This window comes from Globicephala melas, chromosome 6 (assembly GCF_963455315.2).
Source record: "Globicephala melas chromosome 6, mGloMel1.2, whole genome shotgun sequence".
NCBI lineage: Eukaryota > Metazoa > Chordata > Mammalia > Artiodactyla > Delphinidae > Globicephala > Globicephala melas.
The window spans coordinates 72,234,452-72,260,406 of record NC_083319.1 but is presented as its reverse complement, the minus strand read 5'-3'; the positions used below and the strand labels follow the sequence as shown (position 1 = coordinate 72,260,406).

At 44.9% G+C, this 25,955-nt stretch overlaps 1 long non-coding RNA gene across 3 annotated transcripts in view; it reads left to right on the top strand.

Moving 5' to 3' along the window:
• Positions 1–21,626, top strand: part of LOC115839015 (uncharacterized) — a 28,193-nt gene extending 6,567 nt beyond the window's left edge. Inside the window, exons 2-7 of one of the 3 annotated variants that reach the window (XR_009564349.2) lie at positions 623–714; positions 5,378–5,409; positions 5,655–5,834; positions 9,525–9,594; positions 17,134–17,464; positions 18,266–21,626. This is a non-coding gene — a long non-coding RNA (uncharacterized lncRNA). The remainder of the gene's footprint in view (positions 1–622; positions 715–5,377; positions 5,410–5,654; positions 5,835–9,524; positions 9,595–17,133; positions 17,465–18,265) is intronic. The other 2 variants (XR_009564348.2, XR_011377541.1) reach the window with 2 other exon arrangements.
• The last annotated feature ends 4,329 nt before the right edge of the window (positions 21,627–25,955 follow it).

The following is a 25,955-nucleotide window of genomic DNA, read 5'->3' as shown; positions in this document are numbered from 1 at the left end:
CTCTTAAAAAAATGAGTTTATTTTAAGGATATCCTGCAAATGAAACAGGAAGACTGTGAGAATCCAAGACAGTTACTCTTTCCCTCTGGACTCTCCCCACTTCACTGTCATGGTGGGCTGGCTTCACTCTGTATATTTACACTTTTATTTCTTGCTGATGACTTTCCAAACTCCTCTTGTCCAAATCCCACAGGGTAGCTGTTTGTCTTAGTTATCATTACCCTGTTTAGAGTGTGTTTTGTGCTAGACCAGCTCATGGGTCTTCAGCCTGGCTGGGAGTGAACATCCTTTGGGCTTTTTATTCTCCTTTGCAAAGAAAGCCACTGGGATAAACTAGAAAGGGACATTGGGGATGGAAGATAGCATGACCGCCATGCTTAGGACAGAGCAGTTGAGAGGGCATCACAATGTCCCTAGTGTTATTGGAAAAACTGGTCCTATCTGTTGGCATAAACATAGGCCTGCTGTGATGGCAGGGGCCCAGCGACATAAGCAAGAAAAGGAATGTGGCTTCAGGAACGTCTCACAGAAAAGGTAGACAGGAGATCATCAGACAGAGTATCCTGTGAAAAATGCATTTAGTACTTCAAGAAATAATTATTGGTGACTTCTTTGTGCCAAGCACTGTGCTAGGTACTGAAGACACGGTGGTGGACAAGACAGAGCACCTGCCCGCGTGAAGCTTACATCCTAGTGCTGGAAGGCAATGAAAAGGTAAGGAAATAAATACGTGATATAATATCAGGTAGAGATAAGGCTAGGAAGACAAATATGGTAGCATAAGAGATCACTGGATAAGGCTGATCCCCAATCCCATTTACTTTTCCTCATGGACCCAAAGATAGACTGTATTTCCCAAATTTCCTTGCAGTTCAGCTGTGACCATTTGACTGAATTCTGGCTGTTGAAATGTGGGAAGAAGTGATGTGTGCCACTTCCGGCCCTGACCCATAAAAGCTTCCTACTTGCAGACCTCTGGGCTCTTTTCCATTTTGGCTGGCTTGGATGGAGACAACTCCCAGGACAACCTTGGGCATCCTTTGTTAAAAATAGTGGAGCCACAGGATGGGATCACTGCATGGAGGAAAGCTGCCCTACTAGGCATGCCTGCATTTTATAGTTACGTGGGTGAGAAATAAACTTTAATTTTGTTAAACCTGTGGTTCTCAGAGTAGGGTGCTTTGACCAATAGCATCAGCATCACTTGGGATCATGATATAAATGCAAATCCTTGGGCTCTGCCCTAAACATACTGAATCAGAAACTTGGAGGGGTGGGCCCTGCTGTCTGGGTTTTAACAAGCCCTCCAGATGATTCTGATACATACAGTTTAGGACTGTTCTAAACCCTGGAGGTTCTGGGTTTTATCTGTTACATCAGTTGGTATTATTTTTAACTAATACAGAGAGTAATTTGAGTGGTGGGGGTAGGTTTAGCAATTTGAAATGGAGTCGTCATGGAAAGCAATTGCAATGAACTTGAGGGAACAAGTCTGGTGTATTTGCATAAAAAAGGAGATCAGTATGGTTAGAATAGAATGATTATGGGGAAAGGGCTGGAGGAAAATAAGATCAGAGTGGAAAGCTGAGGCCTGATTGCATAGGGTCCAAGAGGCCAGGGGTGGGGCTTTAGATCTCTTTTAAGTGCAGTGTGATTTATTTATTAAACAAACTTTTTGTGAGTGATTTTTTTTTTTATTGTGGTAAAGTATACATAACATAAACTTACCATTTCAGCCATTCTTTTTTTTTTTGCGGTACACGGGCCTCTCACTGTTGTGGCCTCTCCCTTTGTGGAGCACAGGCTCCGGACGCGCAGGCTCAGCGGCCATGGCTCACGGGCCTAGCCGCTCCGCGGCATGTGGGATCTTCCTGGACCGGGGCACGAACCCATGTCCCCTGCATCAGCAGGCGGACTCTCAACCACTGCGCCACCAGGGAAGCCCTCAGCCATTCTTAAATGTACAATTTCATGACATGAAGTACAATCATGATGTTGTGCAACCATCACCACTGTGCATTTCCAGAACTTTTTTGTCATCCCAAATAGAAATTCTGTATTCATTAAACAGTAACTCCCCATTCCCCTCTTCTTCCCAGCCCCTGGTAACCTCTATTATACTTCCTCTCTGAGTTTGCCTATTCTAGGTACTTCATATAAGTAGAATCATATAATATTTGCTCTTCTGTGTCTGGCTTATTTCACTTAGCATTAATGTTTTTAAGGTTCATCCATGTTAGAGCATATGTCAGAATTTTCTCCCTCTTTAAGGCTGAATAATGTTCCATGACATGTTCTGTTTATTCACTCATCTGTTGATGGAAATTGGGTCATTTCCCCCTTTTGGCTATTGTGAATAATGCTGTTATGAACATAGGTGCACAAGTAGGTCTGTGAGTCTGTGCTTTTAATTCTTCTAGGCCAGCAGACTTTGTAAGTGCTCTGGTGCTGTGTTCTGAGGCTGAGAAGGTGTGTAGGACATGACCTGGTCGAGGCACTCACTACAGTGAGGGAGGAGACAAGCAAAGATCAATGGTGATCTCTTCGAGTGATAGGGTTTGCTCACGTAAAGTGCCTGGGAGGATCACCAGGTGGTGTCAGGGAAAGCTTCCTTCCTGGAGGAGGCTGTGCTGAGCTCAATCTCAAAGAAAAAATAGAAATTAGTCAGGTGAAGAAGAGAGGGAGGGGCATTCTAGGGAAATGGTGGGGCACTGAAGCAAAGAGGTGTGCATGTGTAATCCTCCGGAGAAGCCCACGCTGGCCTCACATGGATGAAGCACTGAGGGTGAGATGGGAGAGAGAGGGGTAAGAGATGAGGCTAAAGAGATAAGTGAGGGCCTGGCTGCACAGACCTGGCAAGGGAAGTCAAGGAGCTTGACACGATTCCCTTAGGGCAGCAGTGCTTCATCTTGACTGCATTTGAGAATCCCTCAACAGCTTTAAATAAAAGAAAACCCTCCAATGCGGAGCCTGAATTCCACCCTCATCGATTCTGGCTTACTTGGTCTGGGTTGGGGCCAGGACATAGGCATTTCTGCAACTTCCTGGTATTGCCAACGTGTAGCCAGGGTTGAGAAGTACTGCCTCAGGCCATGGGAAAGCTTTTAGAAGGTTTTAAGCAAGAGAGTAACAAGATGAGATTCTTTCTTCACCCCTTGTACATATTTCAATGTAAAGTGAAGTTTATGGCTGATGAGGCCTTTGGGGAAAGAGGCCCTTTCCTGTTCTCTGAGCCTCAGTTTGTTCCACTATAAAATGAAGATGCTACTTCCATCCCTCAAGGGCTGTCTTAAGGAGCAGATGGAGAGTAGAAGATGACAGTGAGGAGCCCCAGGCAGGAGCCTTTTTATACAGACACAGCTTTCCATTTGTGTGGCAGGATCAGTGACCGGGGGCCGAATCCCCCGGGCCCAGCGCTGTCTGGGGGTCCAGAGCTTCTCTGGACTTGGCGCTCTGCAGGCATCAGTCAGACTTTCCTTAGCGGAAGACTTCCTGATGAGCAGGATGCAGTTATAGTTGGTTTGACCGGAATGAGAAGTACAAGCCGATGCAGCTGTGCGTGATGGCGACGCAGGAGAGCAAGGCGGCACCTGCCTGCTGACTTGATCGCAGGCTCCATGCTGTGGTACCAGTTGTGTGGTGTTTGCTTGTTTCCATCTCGATCTGGAGGAAAAATCCTAGCGCAGAGCCCTTCAGCTGCTCCCTTCCCACCCCATCCCAGCAGGAAGACGGGTGACTGGGTTCAAGCAGCAGTGAGAAGCCAGATTCTGGTTTGTATCTTAGGGCATGGCACGGCAGCCCTTAATTTTCTGGGAGGGGAGTGATCTTTTTTTCTTTATCTTTACCACTCCTGGAGGGCGTGAACCATGCCTTTGGTCATTTTGTGCTTCGAGCACCTTAGGTGGACAGGAAAATGTGTGTTCAATTGACCAGGGATCGGTTAGGATTGATTGTGCTGGAAAGAGGAAGAGGGGGGATGAAGATGACTTGAGTGACCTTGAGACCTACAGAGAAATTGGCTAGGGTGGGGTCTCTGTGTCTCTCTCTCCTGCTCATGCAAGTTAGCAATATAACAACCCAGCCCTGTCCTATGTTTGTGATCGTTGTGTGTTAAAGTTGCCTCCAGAGTAGTGAAATTCCAAGCCTCCCCTACCCACTGACAGTAGAGCAAGCGTGATGTGAGAGTATCTGGGGTGGGGCACCCAGAAACACCAGCCAGGTCGGATGTATACAGCTAAATCTTGCATACCCTCGAGGCTCTTTGCATTCTATGTAAAATCTAAATCGTTGCATACCTCTGCTGTCTTCCATTCATCTAGATAATTGAGTAGTTGAGAGTAATTTGCGGGGGCATTCTAGATCCAATGGCCTAAATGTTAAAGAGGGCAGCGTTTCTGTTCTCTCCAGATCAGAAACTTCATCTTGTTAGCTGGATTTATTTTGAGGTTTTGTACTGTCCTTTCCCAATAAACTGGTTCTCCATTATTTTAAAATAACATCATGGGATTAATAGTGCATTCAGGGCAAGCATTGCAGCCTGTGGCTGTCTGTGGGACTGTCCTGGAGCCTTGACCCGGCAGGGGGCCCTGTAATTCCTAACCTCAGTAACAGGGCCTGGCCATGCATGCACGCTCAGATGACGGGCCATCTGTGCCCTGCCTGGAGGCAACTCACAAAGCACCTCACTTGACAAATTAAAGGTGAGGAAGCCTCAGGCTTCCTTGCTTCTTATGAATGTGGGAATCAGTCCCTTTTAAGTCAGGCCAGCATGAGGAAATAGGAGAAAGGACGCTACTGCAAATATACCAGATATGTTTTGTATGTTACTTCATGGCATCCTCACTGACCTTGTGAGGCAGGTATTTTTATCCTTATTTTACAGATGGAGAAATCAAAATTCCAAATAACTGAGCAACCTACCCCATCTTGCACAGCTGGACTGGTGGCACACCGGATTCGAAGCCAGGCATGGTGTGCTGGGCTCCATGCCTGGGCTTTTCAAAATGTCAAACATTGACATCTGGGGATGATAATTCTTTATCGTTGGGGGCTACCCTGTGCTTGTTGGATGTCTAGTAGTGTCTCTGTTTGTTATTCTAGATGATAATAGTACCCCACCCCAAAACCCCACATGAGACAACCAAAAATGTTCCCCTGGTGGACGAAATCACTCCAATCCCAGCTGAGAACCACTGTCGTAGAATAATACATATGTTTTCTCAATTCTCACAACAGCCCCATATACTAGGTACCATTATCATTCCCCTTTTGCAGATAAATATACAGAACCTAGAGAAACTGTGAGTTGACCCAGGTCAACTGGGTCCGCTTTGGGAATAAATAGCATCTCTGAGTGTCTTGTTTTCTTTTTCCCCAGGTTTAAAGTGGCGGATCCTGTCTTAAGACTAGGTAAGGGCAACACTAAAGTCCTTTTTCTTTGCCACTTTACCAGGAATTTGAAAAGCGTAGTGTTTGTGAGAATAACCCGGCGGCGGGGGGAGCTTGTTAGAATTCATATTCCTGACAGATTCAAATCCAGTAGACCTGTGTGGGTGCGGGAATGGGTATGATAAAGCACACCCCCAGTGACTGGGGGTGCCGTGGTTCAGGGAACCTTCTTTGAGAAACACTCAAGTACTTTGCTGTGTTTCAAGTGACCCCAAGATAAAAATTCAGGAGGAAGAATGGAGATGACAAGTGGAAATGGAAGCGGTGTGGGATGAGACCTGACATGCCACTACTTGGAGAGTTCTGTTTAATAACCAAAGAGGGCGCCAAACGTGTATTGCACCGAGTGACCTGCAGTGCCAGGATCTCCTGTAGACCTTGGGATGGTAAGTCCGATGCATTTGCATCACTCTCCATCCCCAGCTAAGGTTGACTGGGCTGCCTAGTTTGGAAGCTTAGTGCATCCTGAAATTCTAAAAATGGTTACATTTAAACAAAAACAGCTGTGTCATTTCCCAATTTCCGCTCTATTCAGATTCACACTCTGCCTTCTCGCTTCTCTTAGAGGCGCTGGGAGGGACACAAGGGTACACACACACACACACACACACACACACACACAGCCGCCTCTCTTTCACTCTCACTCACTTGAGTTCATTTCTCCGTGGAGAGGGAGTGTTTCTAGTTTTCCAAAAAGGAATCACAAACAGGAGAAGCCACACGAGCCCAGACTACAATAAAATGCTACAATATGCTTTCAAGCTGGAGCGACTCAAAAGCGGGGAAGAGAAAGTGGCAGTATAATGCCTATTTTTATCTTCAACTATAATCTATCCACTTGTAGTTTCATAGCTGTCAGGAGGGAGAAAAGGACACGTAATCAGCCCACCGCTCTCTGCTCTCATCCTCCACCCGTGTGACACAGATGTTGCGGGGTGTGCACACACACGTACTTTTAAAACACTTGTCAGAGGGTTCAATTGAACTCACACCTGAAGCCAGGTTCCTCTTCCTTTTAGAACCCATCCTTTTGTCTGTTATTTCTTGACAACCAGACAGAAGGTGAAATGTAGGGGATGAAAACCCATATTCTGGATGCCTAGGAATAATGGTTACCATTGAATGATTGGAAGCAACCGCTGTGTACCTATTAGTCTTTTCTAGCCTTGGCCAGACTGTGCTACGGGTGTGTCCTAACCTCCTGGACACTGTTCACTCATCTGGTGACTGCCTATCCTTTAGAGAAGGCAGACATGGGCGAGTGGAGATAGCACAGCCTTGGGGTCAAGCGGCCTGAGCATCTAGCCTCATTTTGCTGTGCATAAGCTCTGTGACCTCTCTAGACCTCAGAATCCTCATCTGTAGAAAGAGGATAGAAATACCTCCATGATGGATTATTGAGAGAATTCAGCAATGAATGTAAACCCTAAGCTTTATCACATGGCAGAGGCTAAGGACATGCTACCTGTTAGTAGGAGTGTTTCTGTCATTGCTGTTTTATTTGTATTAGTACTTTAGTGATGGTAGCAGCAGCAGCAGTAGTAGTGGTAGAAGAAGTCATTTGGGGTTTGATTTCTACAACTATTGTATACTTTGTTTTCAGTGGTTACTCGCCCGTGCTGGTAGCGTAGGGTATTACGTGAGTCTTCCTCACGCATTGTTCCTACAGCATCCCTACAGGCAAGTCAGAGGAGTGACATCCTTTAGGTGTGATGGTAAGAATTTGAAAAAGTCTGTGATGCCCTAGCGTTTTCCCTTAACTAGCTGGCGGATAAGGGACTTAAAATCTTAACAGAAAAGCTGGCTCCCTTGAAAGCTCCTGCCCCCAGAGGCTTCCTTTTAGCTGTTGCAGTGACATCTCAATGAATGGAAGGGCTGAGGGTAAGTTTGGTGATGATTCTTCAGAAAGTCATGACATTGGAGCCACACAGAGCTTGCTTTACGCACTGCCCTGCCTTTTATTAGCCACGTGAACTTGTATATGTTGTTGAACCATTCAGGGACTCCATTTCCTCATCTGTAAAATAATACCTTCATAGGGTTATGGTAAGGTTCGAAGTGTAAAAACGCTCTATAAACTCTCCGTGCCAGATAACCCGGGAGCTGGCTTTCGTGATTATTCAAGACGGCAGAGGCGTGATCCAGCCTTTTCGAGATCGAAGTCTCGGGAAACATATTAGCTCATTTGGACCCCAAACCAATTTTTGGAAATGAGGGACTAGGGTTTTCGAGTGTAGCCTGCGCTCCGCCCCCGGCCTGCACGCAGACCCCAAGCCACCGACCGCACAGTCAGCTCTTTGTCTGCAAGCTCATTAATGCGGCCACAGCTTCCACAGAGGAGCAGCTGTTGGCTGGGGTCTGGCTCGCTGAGAGGGACGCCCAGGTACTGCTGCTGCTCTGGAGCGTTTGCAGGATGCCAGATTGCCGCAACGGAGTGTCCATGTGCTTCTCTATTGTGATGCCTCAGGTCGAGAAAAAAAAGCCTGGACCCACCGAAAAGCTTTCACAGATTGAAAAGTGCACAGTTCGGGGGTGTTTAGCACTTCAGCACATGCTCTGTGACTGTGCATTCAAGGCAACGTGTCAGAAGAAATTAGTCTGCAGCGGCCACATATGTCAGCCAGCCGGTAGGAGCGTTTGCCTGACACCCAGGCTAGGGACACAGAAGAAAAGGCTGCTTACCTTCAAATCCCCTCAAGGTTAGCACGTTGGTGAGGTTGTCCAGTCTCTCGTGCTCCGCTCAGATATTGCTGAGGAGAAGCGTGAGTGTGGATAAGGAGGAATTAACTAGGCAGTGTGAAGAGAAGGTGGAATCTCGTGTCATTCACTCTTGTCAGGCAGACAGAGATGTGCATTGCACGCACTGTCACGCTTCCTCCCACAGCCCTGCCAAGTGGGCAGTATTAGTATCTGAATTTACAGATGGGACGTTCAAAGCTCAGAGAGGTCTTGTGGCTTGAAAGTCATCAAAATCAGAGAACTCCCCCAGAGATCTCTCAGAATCTGAAGTGTACCGACACTCCTTCCCTTCCATGGAGCATGTGCTTATAAGGTGTTACGGTTGATTTTCTTTTCTCAACAAACATATCAGCACTTAAATATTTGATTGTCATCTTCAAAGAAGAAACTCTGGCAGGCCCTATTCCGCAAGCAGCATTCACGCCCACACCTTACTGGATTCCTGTTGGGAGTTTCCTTCCTTCTTGTGAAGAGAGTCAGTAACAGTGAGTTACTGCCTCTTGCAGGTGGGTTTGATGAGTGGTCAAGAGGATGGTTAGGATTCTGTTGTCGAAGTCAGAGATGAGCTGAGGTCAAGGGAGCAGTGGTAGAGGCAAGAGCAGACGTAAGAGAGAATTGAAAGCACCCAGTGACCGATTTGATGAGAGAGGTGAGGGGAGAAGCGTTTCCAGCTTGGGAAATTGTGTTGACAGCAGTACAGCGGCTTCCTAACTGGAAGTGGGAGGAAGAGGCACGATTTTCTTAAGGGAGTGGGGAGGTGGGAGTGGGCAGGATGTGCTCCCTTTAATACCTAAGGCATGCTGCTCTAGCATTTGAAGTTAGGAGGGCGTTCGGAGCAGCTGTTAAAGAGTTGGGAGTTGGTGGTAAATGAGCGATCAGAGGAACCGTGTGTGATGGTTAATTTTATGTGTCAACCTGACTGGCCTAAGGGATATGCAGACAGCTGGCAAAGCATTATTCCTGAGTTCATCTGTGAAGGAATTTCTGGTGGATATTAGCATTTGAACTGGTAGACTGAGTAAAGAAGATCTGCCCTCACCAATGTGCGTGGGCATCATCCAATCCATTGAGGTCCCGAATAGAACAAAAAGGTGGAGGAAGGGCAAATTCTCTCTCTCTCTCTCTTCTTGAGCTGGAACATCCATCTTCTCCTACCCTCAGACATGAGAGCTCCTGGCCTTCGGACTCCGTGACTTACACCAGCTGCTTGTCCACTCTCCTCCCGTCCCACCATCCAGCTTCTCAGGCCTCTGGCCTCAGACTGGGCATTACATCATCCGCAACCCTGCTTCTCAAGCCTTCAGACTCGGACTGAATTATTCTGCTGTCTTTCCTAGGTCTTCACCTTGCAGACAGCAGAACCTGGGACTTCTTGGCCTCCATAATCACGTGAGCCAATTCCTAACAGTAAATCTCTCTCTTCTATATATATGTGTGTATGTATGTGTGTGTGTGTGGAGAGAGAGAGAGAGAGAAATATAAATACATATGTGTATTTATGTATATATATATATCGTATCGGTTTTCTATATGTAGAGAGAGAGAAATACTCACACATATATACGTGTGTATATATGTGTGTGTGTTTATATATTTCTATATATCTCCTACTGGTTCTGTTTCTCTGGAATGTCCTAATACACCATGAAAGGAGAGACAATGGATAGGAGAGTGAAAAATGAAGAGGAAGGAACATTGAAGCTTAGAGATGTTTAAAGGGCGTGTGAGGAAGGGGAGGGATGTTAGCAAGCCTTGAGTTGCATCCCCTCTGTTTCAAGCATGTCCTTGAAGATAGCCAGATTTAAGGTGACTAAACCTTTGTGAGAAGAGGGAGGAGAGCAGGATCACGTTACTTAGGCCAATCATCTCATCCAGGCATGGCCGAATTAAAACCATCAGAGAAGACCGGCTGATGCTAAGTGGAAATCAGATGCTAGCAGGTCTGTGTGCACGCACAGATACACACACACACACACACACACGTGCACACAGAGCACCCCTCAGCCACACAGATGATTTGGGCCAGGTAGGCTGGACTCTGCTTCAAAGGTTAAATTTGGGAGAGAAGAATTCAAGCAAATATTCATTTCTGCTTTGCCTACTGATGGGATCTCTGTTCTCTGGGATTCCGTGCTGCCAGCAAGTTCCGGAATAGCCACAGAGCATGGAAGGAAGTAGCAGCATGGTGCAGAGCAAGGGAATAAAACCTTGCCTTGAATCAGCCCCCCGTTAGGTTCAGTGGCACCGACATGGCAGGTCAAGGAGTTCTCCCTTACGCTTGCGTGTCTCTCTCTTCCTTGGCTGGCTGTGTCCTATGCCAGACTGCGTGGACTGAGTGTGTTGATCAGGGGCCAGGGCTGAGGCCTGAAGGAGCTGGGACAGGGGAAGTCAAAGGCAGAGCTAGACCTGGACTCCTAAACACCGTGCACACTGAGCCAGGTGACTTCAGTTCTCTGGGCCTTAGTTTCCTCCATGTAAATGAAGGACTTGGTGTGACTCCACGTTTGTCCCCACTAAGAGAGACATCAGAGAATATCTGTAAGGCTTCATAGCATGTGTTAACACTCACAACATGTGAGTGTTAGGCACAATGTTAACACTCACAACATGTGAGTGTTAGGCACAATGTGTTAGGCACTCACAACAGTGAGCATACAGGTCTATTCAGACATACGTTTCACAAGTAACCCATTCTCAGTAATCTGAGATTCCCTAAACAAGGTCACAGTAGGGCCTTAATTCCTTTAATAGCTGAATCACAGAGGCTATTACCTGCAGCTGTTTTCTTCCCCAGATTTCCCTGTGCTCCCTCAGGGTTGCCACCCTTGTACAGAGGACTTCTCCTCCTTGCTTATTTGCTGCCTCTTTCCAGGAGGATAAAAAGCTGCTGCAGCCTTCAAAGCTGCTTGCCATAAATGTGGACATGTGATCGAGTAATGAGGTTCATGCTGAAATCCTGGAAGACCCAGAGAGATTGAGATTGACCAGACCTCAAAGTTCTACCTTCCCAGGAACTTGCTTGCTTGATTCCCCTAAGACCTAAGTATGAGCCTCCACAGCTCCTCTCTGTGGATCTGGCCCTACTAATCATCCAGCATCATTTTCTATCTCTGTCCCCTCTGTGCACCCTACCTCAGCCACCCTGGCCCCTTGATGTTCCTTGACGGTACCAAGCATACTGCCACCACAGGGTCTTTGCACTTCCTATTTATTCTGCATGGAGCAATATTGACTCTTGTCTGGTATCACATAGTCTCTTCCTCATTTCTTTTAGGTCTCTGGTTTAAGTGTCATTTCCCTAAAGAAGTCTTTGCTGAACACCCCATATGAAATACCAACTTAAACATCTATTTTTCATACCCAGCTTTATTTTTCTTCATGGTATACGTGACACTGTCATATTTATTTACTGGCCATCTCTGCATACTAGAATGTCAGCTCCAGGAGGACAGGGGTTATATTCATTGCTTTACTCCCAGCACCTAGAATGGTGCCTGGCACAGGGCAGATTTTTTTCAAATGAATGAAAGAATAAATGAACAAATAGTTGAGGAGGCATGTGTGGCTCCGAGAGTCCTCTCTTTTGTTGGTACATACCTTCAACTCATTTATGTCATCACTGAGAAAGATAAGATCCTCATTTCCATGGAGTTTATGTCCTAGTGGTAGAGGCAGATAGTACGTACATACTTTAATTTCAGATGGTGGTGAGTGCTCTGAAGAAAATAAAGGCGAGAGATGGGAAAGAGAGTGGCTGGCTAGGGTGATGGAAATTCTTTTACATGGGGTGTTAGGAAAGGTCTCTGTTTCAGAAGATCTGGGCAAGAATTGAGGAAGTAGCAGGTGTTAAGCCTCTGAGGCTGGAATAAGTTCAGTGCATTTGAGCAACACTGAGAAATCCAGTGTGGCTGGAGCTTAGAGAATAGGAAGGGATGTGCTAGGAGCCTGGATTGGTGGTTCTAATCACCTAGGATCTTGCCAGCCATGGTAAGGAGTTTAGATTTTATTCTAAGACTAGACATCTTCCATGGAACCAGGCTGGCAGGATCACAGGTGGTTCAGGTTTCAGTGTCCACTGCCTATACTTTGCCTGTAACTCCACTGAACTTGACCCTCCTGTTGGGTCTGGGTCACACAGTCCAGAGTCTGTCCTCTGGAGAGTTTCCTTTCTGAGGGCACATGATGTCCTTTTCATCATCTGGTTTTGCTTATAGCAAGACAGTCCATCACACAAGTTTTAAAATAAATATATTTGACATTGGGAAGAGTCAAGGTCCCATTCCCATATTTTCCGGAGGGCTTCCTTACCCTTGTGTGTGTTTTCAGATTCTTAGGAGAGGGCTCTACTTCATTTCTCCCTTAAAACCAATAGTTAAATCAAGGAAGCTGATGAAAGTCCAAAGTCTAAACTCCAGGCCATGGCCTTGAACTGCATGCTTGTGTACGTATTCTTTACCTCTCTCTCCCTCTCTCAGCTCTCAATATCTATGCTTTTTCTGCTTTTCTGGTAGAAGACCCTTTTTTACTTCCCTCATTGTGTTTCTAGTGTAGGGTTGGTGACATTTGTCTACTTAGTTCAGCACATTTCCATGATTTTGAGCCACTTAAAAGAACTTTTTGGCATGGGACTTCTAGAGATGCGCAGTTCATGGAATCTGAGACTTGGAAAAATCCTTAACGATCCCCACCTTTAAATGTTGTTTCTAGTAGGAGCAGTTTATTGGGGTAATTGGGTGGCAAGTTATTACCATTTCTTTGCATTTAAAAAACTTTTTTAGGCCAGCACTTTAATACTCTTTCAGGTGGTTGATTCAAATCCATTGCATGGTAACAAACTGCGCAGTGGAACGCTGGGCTGGACTGGTCTGGGGTTAGTCCGGAATAGCGGGAATCCTTTCAAAATTTGCAGGAGGATAAAAACCTGCCATTTTTAAGAAGATCATTTTCTCCAAAATTTCTCGCAAAACTCATTCTTAAACTTTGATGCCTGCTACCACTTTTCTGGTAGCAAGCACTAGCAGACAACCAAAGAAATGAACGAGCAGCAAATGAATATTAATGGAAAAATTCTGAAACAGTTGACCATGCTTGGTTTGACAGCTTGTTTCTTTGTGGACATGTGGGTCCCCAGTCTACATATAGAACTTCTCTCCTAGTAAAATTACTGGTACTTCATCTGATGGAGTTCACTGTGCTGATATTTTAAGGGGGTTGGCAGAGCATGGCATTTTGCAAAGAGCATCATTTCTTCCAGGTTCTTCTTTTTCATAATTTGGGGACCATTGAGTTTTAGGGATCAGCTGAGGTCCCTCTCTTAGAAAGTCTGCAAATAAGTTTCTGTCTCTCAGCCACCAGAACCTTAGAATGTGTCTGACTAGTTTCTAAAAAGGCTGTATGAAGATATGGCCACTTCAGAGTATTCAGGGGTGGACGTTCAAGTTCATGTGCTCATTTATTCAGCAAGTATGACCTACTGTGTTGTGCTGAGTTATGTCTGTTTTTAGCTCAAAATCACGTCCGTCTGTATCTAAGGTCTGACAGAGGAGAAGCTGGGAACCATTATTTCCCAGGCTCCCCTTCCCTAAGCAGTTCCTAGTTAGAGTCTGCCAGTGAGAGTCACTCACGTGAGATTTAGAAGGTGGATAGAAAAAGACGCCATTATACTCCAGAGGCAGTTTAGGCAGATGTGTGGACAGATGGCAGACTCAAGGCTTGCAGGGGCTTCTGGCAAACCTGTGAATTACTTGCTCTGTGCTCTAGGCGGTGGAGATTATTGGTGTGGCCGTTTCTGAGTCCTTGACTCAGTGTTGCCGGCCTATGAAGGCAGCGGCAGCTTCTTGGAGGTTCTTGGCATTTGCAGCAGCTTCTTGGGAACCACCTGTTTCACTGCAGCAGGCAGAAATTTTCAGTGCTGGCCTATGTGTACTTTGCTGCCCCAGCCCTGAAGCCGAAGCCGGCCTCTGTACCCTGACACCAAATTATATCTTGGGGACAGAATTTTGGGTGAAGTAGAAAAGAATAGCTTTATTGCTTTGCCAGGCAAAGGGGGGGCCACAGTGGGCTACCGCCCTCAAAACTGTGTGTCCTAACCTGGAGGGGGTAGTGAGAAGTTTTATAGTAATGGTTCAAAGAGGGCGTGATCAGCTCATGGACATTCTTCTGATTGGTTGGTGGTGAGGTCATCAGGAGTCAGCATCATCGGCCTTCTGGTTCAAACCGGTCTGGGGTCTGTGTGCTTGTGGGCAGCATACCGTTAATTTCTCCCACCTGGTGGGGTTTCAGTATCTGCAAAACAGCTCCAAGATACTGTTATGTGTATCCCTTGAGGAGGAGCCAGGACCCTGCCCCAAGGCTGCACTATTGTTTCTCTTGACTGTTCCTCCCTCATCTCCGTATCCACTCCCTTCCCTAATTAGCAACTGTTTGAACCTGGTCATTGAAACTCAGGCAAGGTCATGGAGGCTGAATGAAGACTATTTCACTATTTCCTGTAATCAAGAAGTGGGGGGGTTTCCCTAGTGGCGCAGTGGTTGAGAGTCCGCCTGCCGATGCGGGGGGCGCGGGTTCGTGCCCCGGTCCAGGAGGATCCCACGTGCCGCGGAGCGCCTGGGCCCGTGGGCCGTGGCCGCTGGGCCTGCGCGTCAGGAGCCTGTTGCTCCGCAACAGGAGAGGCCACAACCGTGAGAGGCCCGCGTACCGCAAAAAAAAAAAAGAAGTGGGGGACACAGAAAGGCTTTTGTGTCCAGGAGCCCCTCAGGGTCCTGCTCGGTCAGCTCTTTCATTGATGGTGCAAGCCTCCGAATCCGTGTATTCAAAGCCTTCATGTTTGGAACACTTAGAGGTTGGAGGTTTAGACACGGGTGTGGGGTTGGTCCTATTAGCCATTTTGACTACAGCTAACTTCCGTAGTCCCACAGGATATCATCAGACGGGTCAGATTCATCCTTCAAGGCGTTCCCTGAGTGTCTAGTGGTTAGGGTTTGGCACTCTCAACCTTCAACCAGCCTGGTAGTCCCCTTTGACAACACCATCTTTCTGAAAGACAGTATCTCTCTATCACATAAATCTCAAAGGACTTGAGAAGACACTAATCTGCTCAAATTTGACATCCCTGGACTCATCAAACCCTCCTCGAACCTGGTAACATTTTCAACATTACCCATACTTGGGAAATAATTTCACTTGTCTTTTTAAATTTTTCTTTATAACTCAAATTTAATGTAAAACTTGAGTGGTATCACTCCAACAGTTCTTTCAAGACTTATCAAGTTAAACATACCGAGGCATGGTGAAATCAAGCTTTTCCTAGGAATATACTCCTGGCCAGTATCTGTGTCAATTATGGGACTTAAACCTGATCAGGGAAGGGTGCTGAAAGCAGTGATGGTACAAACTTCTACTACTTCCTCTACCTTAGCTCAATATGCACTTGACCGTCTAAAAATGGTTTCATCTTCACTGTTTCACAGAGCAAAAGCAGCACAGGAGTTCAAACAAAATAAATTTTAAAATAAATATGGGGCTTCCCTGGTGGCGCAGTGGTTGAGAGTCCGCCTGCCGATGCAGGGGACACGGGTTCGTGCCCCGGTCCGGGAAACATCCCACATGCCACGGAGCGGCTGGGCCCATGAGCCATGGCTGCTGAGACTGTGCGTCCTGAGCCTGTGCTCCGCAACGGGAGAGGCCACAGCAGTGAGAGGCCCACGTACTGCAAAAAAATAAATAAATAAAAATAAATATGGAAATAGAATGAGGGGATTAGTTATGTAGCTTGAATGTTTAATAGATGTAGACTCAGAGCAAGCTGGGTCGCTCTCCACCACTGATTAGTCCTGCTGAGTGGATCAAAATCTCTTCTGGATCAGCATCAGGATGGATGTGGATGCTGGCATTTGCCTCTGTGACTAACCGCCTCCCTCTTCTGATCAACACACTTTTCCTGAGTGTTAAAACATTCCATCAGGCTGTAGGCCAGTCATGTTATTGGGAGCATATCCAGGGCTGACGTTCCACTGCTGTACCACCTTCATGGCCCTACCAGTTTTTAAAATATTTGAAAACTTTCTTACTAGTGGGGACAGTCACTGCCCTGAGTCCTCCCATTGCACCCCACCATCCTACCACGTGTCCCCGCAGTTCAGCAGTCTACAGGTTCATGCTGTCTGGCACAGCAGGGGAGCTTCCAGGATCTGCTCATTCTCATTGGCTGATACCTGTTTCATACCTGCTACTAAATATTGTTAGTATCACCCCAGAGTGCATTTGTTGATTGAAGAGTTGAAATCTCAGACAGTGACCTTATTTCCATTTCACTGTCTCCTACTCCCACCAACCAACAGCCTATCAGTAACATGTGTTCATGAAATCGTATCTACTTCTGGTTGAAAACAACCAGAGGTAGACCCCACAAGAGGCTTTTAATAGCCTGGTTAGATATTCCCTGGATCAGGGAATAAAACCTCAGAGAAGATTCCCTTGAATTCTTTTGTGTTGCAGAGAGTGAAACTATAGGGATGGGCCTTCTCTGTGGTTTGTAATATTACCGGACCCAGACATGGCACACAAAGCAGTCAGGGTGGGCCAGTGATAAAGAAGGCCCTTGAAACTTCAGTCCAGAGAGAGGGAAGGAAGGGGCATACATGGTCCTAAAAGTATTCTGGGTGCACAGGTGGTGCACACTGAGGTGGACTTCCAGTATGTGGGGAGAGAACATTGGCTTTGCTGTGACAGACCTGATCTGAATACTGATCTGGCCGCTTCAGGCTCTGTGACTGTGGGCACTTTAATCCCATTGGGTCTTCATGTACTCATTTAAGAATGGGGCTAATTCATAGGTTGGTTGTGGGGATCACATGAGGTAATTTGCATATGCAAGACACATAACATTCGAGAGCTAAAACAAAAAGCACAAAACAAGCAACTTGCTCTTCAAATTTCTTATTCTAGGCAGTGAGAAGAGAAGCCTGAGAAGATGCTCCTGGCCTGAGGCATTCTCTGTGTTGTGATATTTTCCTGTTTCTGTGATGGCCTCAGTGTATGAGCATATTGACTGAGGACCTTCATATGTTGAAAAGGTCATGTCCCAGGAGAAAGGAAACGAGCCCCAATGCTCTGCCTTATCACTTCGAGGAAGAGATGGCCAGAGAGAATGAACCTCCTATTCCTATCCTGGGGCCTGCTAACCCTGAGAAACCACCTCCTTGGAAAGTGTTCTGGACTTCCTCAGTTTCTCCAATGCAAACGAATACTCACCAGTGCCACAGAGACATATACTAAGGCAAGTGCAAGTTTACCAAGTTGCTACCTGAATAAGCTCTTCCTTGCATGATGGCCCCTACCCTAATCTCACAGGCTATATTCTATGGATTGTGGAAACCAGCAATGGTAGACAATGCCCTTTTAATAGTAAAGGCTGCATCATGGGGTCTTCTCAGAACCTCTTGAGCAATGAAGCTCATTTCCTATGTTTTAATCTTCGGAATATATGATTATTATCTTTAAAGTGAAGGTGACAACTACGAGCAACATCAAATACCAGTATAGATTCCTTGATAGGGAGGCTGCTGGTATATTGTGCTTTATCAGGATTCTAAGGCTGCAATCAAGGCCTTGATTGATTAGCAATGTCTGTAATGGATATGGGAAGGGATGATGGCAGTGTGCTTATCATGCATTTGCCAATCCTATTTTACTGTCTTTTTGATTCTTGTGCAAACAGTAACCTATTTTTAAGGTACAAAATAGCAGACTGAATGGATTAGAGAAGATTTTCTTAGAAAAATGATAAAACACAAACTAAAGAGATACGCGTCCCTAAGCAGAGTGTTTTACGACTTCAAATTGGAGGGTTCATTGTTATATGTGCAAGATGGATTTCCTGGTGCTTATGTTTCCATGCAATGAAAAGAAAAATATGTGTTAAGTGTGCATAATCAATACGTCCTAGCTTCTACCTCTCTCTGCTAAAGTAGGGTACATAGGCTTCAAATTTTCAATCAGTCTTTTTCTTTCCTTGGGAGTGTTCGCAGCAGTATTCTCTCCCACAATGGATGCATCCATTTCTCCCTTTTCTCTCCAGATCCTCATCTCCGTTGATGTCTGGAAGCCACTTGATGGTGTCTTGCTGCTCCAGGTACCCATGGACAATGTTTGATGTCAGTGCCAAGGATGCCATCTGCAGATGCTCCAAAAGTGTAAATCCTCAAGGGCCTGTGGCAGTTGCTATTCGGTGGGGAGATGGACACATTTTGTATCTTGGGCACTAAGACAGCACTACACGAAGTGAATCCACAACTTCTGCTTCTGCATTGCAGCCCCTGTCTTCAGGGCTCACACAGGGGACTGGGTGGGGGCCAGAGGCCACGCTAAGCTCCTGTCCCATCTCCCACAGGTGTATCCATGGTACTTCTTGCAAACCTACTTGTGCAGATTGCCAGTTGGTGGGCCTGTCTCCTTGGGACGTTAGCACTTGGACACTTAGTGTTCTTGGATAGTTTGGGCCATGAGTATTTAGTGATTTCAGGTTTTCTTTCTAATTCCTCACAGCCATTTTACTTCCAAGTAAAATGTGGTTTTTACTGTGGCATACTGGAATATCTGGAGTAGTTGGGGTATGGAAGAAATGATTGACATTTAGTTTAGACACTCTTTTGTATTTTTCATATTCCCTTTTGTTTATTTCTACCATTTGTTAATTTCTTTTATTCATTCATTTATTCAACATTTACTGCACTGCTTGTATGTAGTACCAGGGAAAAATATTGAATCCTCAACTGGTAAATATGAATACTATAAGCGCTCTCTTCACAGGTTTCACAATTTTAGGGAGAAGGGGAGATAAATATGAAACGGAAATTCTATTGATGAGTGCAAAAGGAAACATTACATCATTTAAGTCTAGAGAATAGCCCCGGGGAGGAAAAGATTAATCCCAGGCAGATGAGGGGGAATAAATGGTATTTCTGACTTTATTTTGCCACTCAGTCCCAGACAGCAGTCTTCTGGACTTATGTTGACTTTGTCCAGCTCACAGAGATACCATTAACGAGCACGGGGCTGCCAGTATGGTTTAAAAACGAAAACAAATTTAACATCCTAAACTGGAGGAAATCTTAACTGAGAACTGCAAGGAAGAGCTGCCTTGGCATAAGCTATGTGGAATCTTAAAAGGGAGCATTGAGGCCAAGATTTGCGTTCAACAGCTAATACTTTAGAGACAAGAGTTATATATACACAAGCTCCTGTTTGTCCCTTACGGATGCATATAAAGGTTGCATCTGTAACCCATGCTTTATTTATTTACTTTTTAAGACCCTGACAATGTTATGTAAGGTGAGCATCAGGTCAAACCAAAGCACCAGGTCTGTCTGCTCACCCCATTGCAGGACTGAAAGGAAGAAGGAAGACTATGAAAGTCAGTTACCACATCGCCCCTAACTGTAGGGGTTGGTTAGCTGTAAATGTCAATCAGCCCAAACGAGGACCGTGGAGTAATTTGTTAAATAACTGAGTGAGCATGCCAGTCGGAAGCCCGCTGGATGAGAGCGCGGCATCAGTTGGAGACAAAGGAAATCGCTCGCTTGCTTTTCTCTGCATCGAGTGGGTCCTTGGAGGCTTAGAACTAGCTGGTCCAGAAAAAGCAGAGAAAGCAGAAGGAAGGAATGGGGGGAAGGAGGAGGTCAGTGGGCCTCCTGGAAATGTGAGGGGCGATAAAGAAAGGGACCCCTCGCCCACCCTGAGAAAACACACACGACCTGAGCGAGCGGAGAGTGGAAAGAAAGCCCCGGAGTCCCCAGAGAACTTGACAGAAAGCGTCTGACAGCCAGACCGACCGGCTGCACCATCTGCTTCCACGCGTCTCTCCCCAACAATGGGAACTTCTGCGGACCTTCTGCCCCGCCTCTCCCCCGCCTGGAGCACGCATTTAAATGAGGCCCGGTAACGGGGGGCGCCGCTGGCGCTGTGATCTCTCACACCCTGGGAGCCAGCCCGGCGTCCCCAACAGGAGGCCCCGAGGGGAGAGGTTAAAGTCTCGGCTGACCGGAGAGGTGATTATGGAGCTGCTCCCAAATGAGGCTGCTTCACTGCTGGTACTTGGGCATGTGTTGGGATAATTGTGCTTGAATACTTAATGCTTGATTGACTTGGCTGTTTTGTGTTTGACCATATTTTGAAACGCGATCTCACTGTTGGGGTTAGGCAATTAGCATCAAGACCACGGGTAAAACGGGGTGAAACGCAGTTCTATGGTGATTTCTGCTTCGTTCCTGGATTCAGCACAGAAAACGGAGTGTTCTACTGGGACTCATTTGCCTATATTTGGATCATCTGGAATTTTGATCTTAAAGAGGAAGTCCCTTAATCCTGAACTTCATGTAGCTGCCAACTTTGATCTTTGCATCTTTGGTTACAGCTAAGTTTTACTCGCATTCCAAATGACCTTTGTTGTCCTGCGGCCGTAGAAGAATAGAATAGGAGAGGAGAGGTCGGGGCTGAGGAAAGGAAAATTCATGCCAAGCACGAGAAAGGCTAGGGCAGAATGTGAGTGATAAGTTATGACACAGAATCCACAATTTCAAGATGACAGTTAGCTGACTGGCTTTGGTGCCCTGTCTGGTTCAGTTCCTTGGGAGTATGTCTTAATTATCTCTGTATCCCCAGCACCTAGCACAAGGCCTGGATTTTAGTAGGTATTTAGTATTTATACTTCTGGAACATGTATATTAAAGCTAGCACAACTTCTAGGAAAATAGAGAAGGGCTATTAGCTAATTTTTAAAAATCTTTTTAATTTCATTTTTAAACGGTGAACTTAAGCATCACTCAGGCTATGTCTCATATTATTGGGATAAAGTGTTCCAGTTAAGAATTACCAAAGGCAGGAGCTGGATCTCACTGATTCAAGATCACTTTGGGGATATTTGAAACTATTGGCTCTCTATGATAAAGGATGGCCAGGTTTCTCTTCACCCAATCTCATTCAGAGCACAAGCAGGTACTGATTTATTTAAAGAGAAGTAAGAGGAAGATTAAGTCTGGAGTAGTCAGATGACTAATTGGGTATCACTAATTCCATAAGTGAAGGCATCACAACCCATTTGTTAGATTTTATAAGAAAAATAAGAACAAGCACTGATGAAATAGATTATGAAACCTAGGTGATGAGTGTTATAAAACAATTCCACGAGTACAGAAAAGTGTGGTAGAGGTATAAGACCAAATGTTGATAACATGCGTGCAGTCTGTATTACCTTGAACATATAAGGACTCAATCTTAGCAAAGTGAAAGTGTTTGATGACTTTGGCTCAGCGGTGTGAAGTTCACATATCTGGGATATACAAACACAATTTATTTGTAAATTGATCATTAAAGTCCCTCAATCAAGGCACAACTTCTATGTTGTTCTTGTTCTCAATTAAAAATGAAGAATGATTCTTGGATTTGCATTTATTCTGTGTTCTTCACTTAGTAAAGACTTTTTCCTGTCCTGGATGTTTAATCAACTTGTTCAAAATCCGTTATTTATACTTCTTCTGTCTTTGTTTCCTCATCTGTAAAATGGGAATTTTAATAGTATCTACTTCATAGAATTGCTGTAAGGATTAAATTAAGTAATATATGTAAAATGCTTATAATTGTGCCTGGCACTTAGTGTTTGCATATATATTTCCAGTGACAGTATTTGCAGCTATTATTTAATTTGATCATCTTCTTGTTTGTTGAGGATACAGTTTCATTCGTACTTTTCTGTTTAAATACGTGTGACTCTGCTTAAGAAGACTGTAGACTTCTCCAAAAGATAGTGCAAATTTATTATAGTAAATACTTTTGTAAGGTCACATAATGAAGTATAATAATTCTCAGTCACTGCCCTAAATTTGAAATTCTAATTATGTAATTATCATAAATTTTCAGCATCTGGGGAGTCTGGGTTAAGTATTAACAAGGCTAAGTATTTTAGTGCCTCACATAAGGCAGATAGAGTAGTGAATAAGCGAGTGCGTTTGAATCTTGGCTCTTTTGGTTATTAACCTCTTTGAGCCTTGAGATTCTTTTCTTTTAATGGAGTAATAATACCTACCTCACAAAATTGAAGAAAAGATGAAATAAGATAATATACGTAAAGGACTTAGTACAATGCTTGGCCTATATAGAAAGGACACAATAAATGAATAAGTGGTAAGTATAATTATTATAGTAATTATTATTATAGCTATGATCATCATTTTCTATCACAAAAGTTGGAAGATGTGCCCTTTTTTACTACTCTTGGGGGAACAGCATTCAGGAGAAGCTCATGGGGGACAATTTGGCATCTTAGAGAGTATGCTGTGGTCTACTGCAAAGAATCCAGAGGACATAGATTGAAATTCTTGAGATGAATGGCAGGCTTCCGGTCCCTCTTGGAAGGCTCTACAACGCTGAGATTGACTAGGATCACCTGCTCCTTCAGTTCTCTCTCTCTTCCCCAGCAATCACAACTATCATCATAATAGAGGTTCCGTTTATTGACTTCCTTATATATGCAAGGACTTTATTTGCATTATTTTTAATCAGCGTAGAAAATCTGATCTGCAAGCTAGATGTTATCCCAATTTACAGTTGTGTACAAGTCACTTAGCTAGTGGGTAGCAGAACCAAGGATTCAACCTGGGTCTTTCTGACCACTAAGCCTGCCCTTTTCCCATTGTTCTCTGGCACGGTTTACGACCTTAGCACCGCCTTCGACTCTAATCTTAACAAGGGCCTCTAAAAACAGTTATAAGGAAACATTTTTGAGGATAATTTTTTTCTCAACTTGAGTTGTGTTTTTCTTCCTACTCTACAGAGTACAAAATTACCAGAATCCACACGTATACCTACTTGTGAAAGTAGTGCGAGTCACTACTCTTGAGTGATATTACATATAGTTTGGCTGCAAGAAAATTAAACTCTATATCAGGAAATAGTTCCCAAGACCAGTAACTTTGGGGGCGGGGGGAAATGTATAAAAACAGATGCCAACAAAAGAGTGAAGCAAATTAGAAAAAAGTTTCCCAACCACAGAGAGTAAATAAGTATAATATTTAGTTAAAGGTTCTAAATAGGTTGAGACATACTCAAGGTCGGTCACATAGTAAATTAGTAATGGAATCAAGTCCAGCCTTTGGATATTCATTCCAGTACTTTTTCCTGACACCTCTGCAGCTTCTCAGGTACTGGGAGAGAACAACCTTTTAACAAAAATGAATGGTGGAGGAAAAAGTGTTTAAGACACTCCAGGAATAGTGTTAACTGGAGGGTCTCTAATTTTTGAGCCCTTTTGGAGGTTGCCCACACCCTTGAATCTATGTATCATGTGCATACACAGCATCTTTTGCTCTAGGTGTCCTCTCAGCCCTGAGCATACACTCCAATGGACACGTTGCAAGGATCATTGATTCCAACTAAACACCTCCGCAGAGGCAACCTGAGGTGCAGCAAAATGTGTCTCTGGCAGCGTCCCTCTTTCTCTCTCATGGTCCTCTCCTTTTGACATACCTACTAGCCCTCTGGTAGCCCCTAAAATCCTCTTTGTATGTTTTATTACCAAACGTTTTGTTCTGATGTGTTAAGTAATTTTTATAAAATTCTACAAAAAATTATCTGCTAATAGTAATCACTTGTATTTGTATAGCTCATTACATTAAGTACCCACATATGCACTGTTTTCGTTTTCTCATTAACTCTGCCAAGTGGAGAAGACAGGTAGGTTATCCACATTTTACAAATAATAATAATACAAGGGGGCTTCCCTGGTGGCGCAGTGGTTCAGAGTCTGCCTGCCGATGCAGGGGACATGGGTTCGTGCCCCGGTCCGGGAAGATCCCACATGCCGCGGAGCGGATGGGCCCGTGAGCCATGGCCGCTGAGCCTGCGCCTCCGGAGCCTGTGCTCCGCAATGGGAGAGGCCACAACAGTGAGAGGCCTGCATACCGCAAAAACAAACAAAAAACAACAACAACAAAAGTAATAATAATACAGGGTTGGAAGGGTTAAAAGACTTGCCCAGAGTCACACTGGGCAGTGAGCAGTGGCATCACATGGAGCTCATGTCTTCTGAGACCCAACAGGGCATTCATCACGGAGATGCATTTCCTCAGAGGGTAGTTTCACTTGGGGAGAAGACATACCTGAAGATGGAAAGGTGTTTAATGCACAGACTCTGACCGTGTAATTTCAGGCTTTATGGCAGCAATGAGGGAAAGGTATGCCTTGGTGGCACCTCTTGATTTATACCATGGAAGCCAAAAACCTTAATGAAGGAAGGTCATCAGAAGCATCTCTCTCTCTAAAGTCTTATCTGCCGGTAAACATTTGACAAATACTTTTCTTCAGAAAAAAGGAAGTACATTTTTATGTGTCAGAGGTAAACAAAAGTCAGTATCAAGCCAAAATACTCAGCATTTCTTTTATTTACCATGTTCTAGAGCATTTTAATTAGAGGTTTTTAAGTTTTGAGACAGATGTTAAGCAAATAAATACATGGCATGAAATTTACAGGAAATTGGTGAGCAGCTAATGTGACAATGAAATTAATTACTGGGCATATGTTGTGCATCTGTTAGTTCAAAAACTCAAGAACTTCCCAGGTGAAATCCGGGTGAAACTGGCCCCTGTACACAGAGGGCAAGAAGAGACAGAAGAAAGAGGCAGATCACTCCAGAATGGTAGGTGGTTTTAATAAGCAAGGGAACTTATACACAAGGCTTGCCCTGGGTGGCCACAAGACGGGGTGATCTCCTCATCCACCTGCCAGAATCTTAAAAGTGTATTTAACTACGTTCAGTCTCGTATTCAGTCCAGATGGTCTTAACAACACCTTACTCTCCAGATTATGGCCGTGAAATAGCTCCTAGTGTGGGAATGGTGGGCAGAATGTACATTCCAAGGACGGGAGGGAGTGAGGAGCTTCCGACTTCCTGTGTCCAGCTTGCGGGTCAACCGGCGGTCACATCCTCTAGCTGACCTCCTTCAACGACGTCATGTTGGCTGTGGGTACTTTAGAAGATTCAATTGCATAATAATGTCTTAGGTTCTTTGGAAAATGAGGGCCAGCACTATAAATATTCTCAGATGGATATAATATCCTTATTGTTAAGGAGCAAGCAACTTGTGTACCTCCAAGAAGAAAAGACGGCATAGCCATAGTTGCCAGTTGTATAAACTAAGTAACATAAGAGACAATGTTGTTGATAATTATTTTTCGTTTTTCATTTGTCTCAGGAGAATTTGTAATTGCTATGGAAGCATTTTTATGATGGTTGCTTTAAAATTCTTGTCAGATAATTCCAGTATCTGATTAATTTCAGTGTTGGTGGCTGGGGCTTGTCTTTACTCATTTACGCTGTGATTTTCCTGGTTCGTGGTATGATCAGCGATATTCGATTGTATCCTGGACATTTTGGATATTATTTTTTGAGAATTTGGATCCTATTTAATCTTTTTTTTTGGTAGGTAGTCCTCCTGTTGAGGTGTAGCTTAAGTGAGGGCTGGATGGGTGTGTATGTCCAGCTTCCTAAAGGGGCTCTGCCAATAGCAGAAGTGGAGAGCTGGCTCACATTGTTTCCGTGCAAGAGGATGCTCCCCACTTGGTCCTACTGATACCTTCCCGGTCAAGGCATCAACTTGTACCGCCTCATTGCCTCCAAGCGTTGTAAGATTATGTCTTGCTGACAACAGAGAGGGGGAGAGCAGAAGCCTGGCTCACCTGCTTTGCTGCTACAAGGGAGAAAGGAAGCTCAGCAAGG